Consider the following 2,197-nt stretch of genomic DNA (forward strand, 5'->3'; position numbering starts at 1 on the left):
GCAGCCAGGGACTCCTGTGGGAGAAGTCTCTGCTCGTATTTGGAATGGCTTTGCCTTTCCAAGGGGTCTGTGCCCCACACTGTCTGCAGAGACCCCCCTCCACCATGGCACTCCTCAAGCTTGGTAGCATCTGCTCTCTCCAGCTGGCAGCTGGAAGACAGCCCCAGCCAGGCCAGGTACAGCTCCCTCGGGGTGCTGCAGGCAGCCCCTCACAGCTCCCACAGCTGCTGTCCCCAGCCTCAGCTCTGTCCTTTTTGGGCCACAGCCACTGACAGGATCCTGCTCTCCTGCTCCCCAGGCTCTTGGCAGAGCAACAGGAGCTCATCGTGCTGTGGTTAGACTTGCTCCACATTTAATTGCTCCACTTGCAAGGAGGAAAATCAATTCCACGTTTTATACATTAGCAGCCTCTGTGCTTAAGTTTTGGCACATTTGTCAGGTTAAAAAAAAAAGGTAATAAAACCAAGGAAGTGTCATTTAATTGTTTTAGCTGAACTAATTTGGAGGCTCCACTGCTCCAGTGCGATCTCTCCATCGATCCAGAGGCAGAGCCAGGCCCCGGGCAGTGCTGCTCACCCGGCTCTCACCCGGCCGCGCTCCCAGCGCTGCCCCTGCCTCGCTCCACAGCCGCCCTCGCTGCTGCCACAGGCTGATCCCTCCCGGTCACAATCGAGCCTCTTCACAGGGAAGATCCCAGGCTGAGCCACGGCTTGGGGGGTCGTCTGCTTGGCCGCTCTCTGCCGCAGCCTCCCAGTGCCAAGTGTGAGGCAAGGGGGACACGGCTCCTGTCTCCTGGACCAGCATCACTCCTGGTGCCCACAGGTGCCCTTACATGCCCTTACATTCCCTTCATTCAGGGCAGGCCCTGTGTCCTGAACCTCCTGCGGGAGCAGTGTCACAGGTTTGGTCCTGTGCTGCCTCCGAAACTCCCAGTCCCACGTTCCCCACACCAATCGTGCGCAGGGAAAGCAAAGAGCCCAGATCACTCAGAGACACAAGGATTGCAGGGGGGCCCCAGCTCAGGATTTGGGGGGGCTGCTTCCCAGGCAGGTGCTGAGCACCTCTGAGTGAGGGACTCAGCCAGGACCCAGGTTCATCCTGCCACTCTGACTGCTCTTTAGAGAAACCAGTGTCCTTGCACGCCTGCGCTGCAGGGCTGCTCCCAGCTGCTGTCTTTTAGGAGATGCAGGATGGGTGACAGTGCCTGATGTCAGGGGGAGGATGAAGGAATGACACAGATCTGCCAAGTGGCAAGAGCAGGAGAAGGACATTGCTGCAGCTACTCTCTAAAGGGCAAGAGGAACTAGGCATGCCACAGGACAGCCTCAGGAGAGGAAAAGGGCTTCAGCAAGTTCCACCTGTGTCTGTCCTGGCTCTTCTGTCACCTGCCACCAGTACCACCACAAAAGGAGCTGAACATTCCCAGCTACAGGGTCTTCTGTGATCCCAGAGAGCTCTCCCTGTGCAGTGCCTGAGTTTCCTCCCTGGGCACAATCCCCAGCTATCAGAACCCCAGCAGAGCTGAGAGTGTGCACCATGTTTGCCAGCCACTGCCCAGTTCCAGCTTTGGAACTGGGGACATCTCTTCTGGGAAACCCTTGCCAAGACAGAGGGCAAGCAAGCTCAGTGTGGCCCCGTGGGCTGCCTCCACCATCTGCCACGATGCTCCGACATATGGACAATTACAGGGTCCTTTACCCTGCTGTGAGCTCACAGGCACCAGGCCAGGCTGAGCCCTCCTCTGCCTCCTGAGGCTGATGCCCCATGGAAGCCCCACGGCCTTGCCCAAACACACCCAGCACTGTACAACAGCACAGCCAACACCCGCCGACACACTGGGTGGGAACCTCAGGGAGCTGGGGGTGAACTTCTGGCAGCACCACGGGCAGGGGCTGATCGCATGGGCGCTGTGATCCGCTCACAGCACCACTCGCTGAGGAGCACCCAGAGCTCCTCACAAAAGCCTTTACTGAAGTTAAAATCCCGTCATCTCCTGCCAGAGACACACTTGCATCCTCTGCAAATTATTAAGAGGCTCCAGACAATTCCGCAGTTATTCGAGTTCAGAGAGATGGGATGACAGAGGATAGGGACTGTTCCTCTCACAGAGCCAGCAATCGAGCCTGGTGGCAGAAGGGTGCAGGGGCGCACCGAGTGGGGTTGCGGGAACACAGCCATCCACCCACGGCCATTCGCG

The sequence above is a fragment of the Manacus vitellinus genome, unplaced genomic scaffold (assembly GCF_001715985.3).
Source record: "Manacus vitellinus isolate BGI_N305 unplaced genomic scaffold, ASM171598v3 scaffold_93_pilon, whole genome shotgun sequence".
NCBI lineage: Eukaryota > Metazoa > Chordata > Aves > Passeriformes > Pipridae > Manacus > Manacus vitellinus.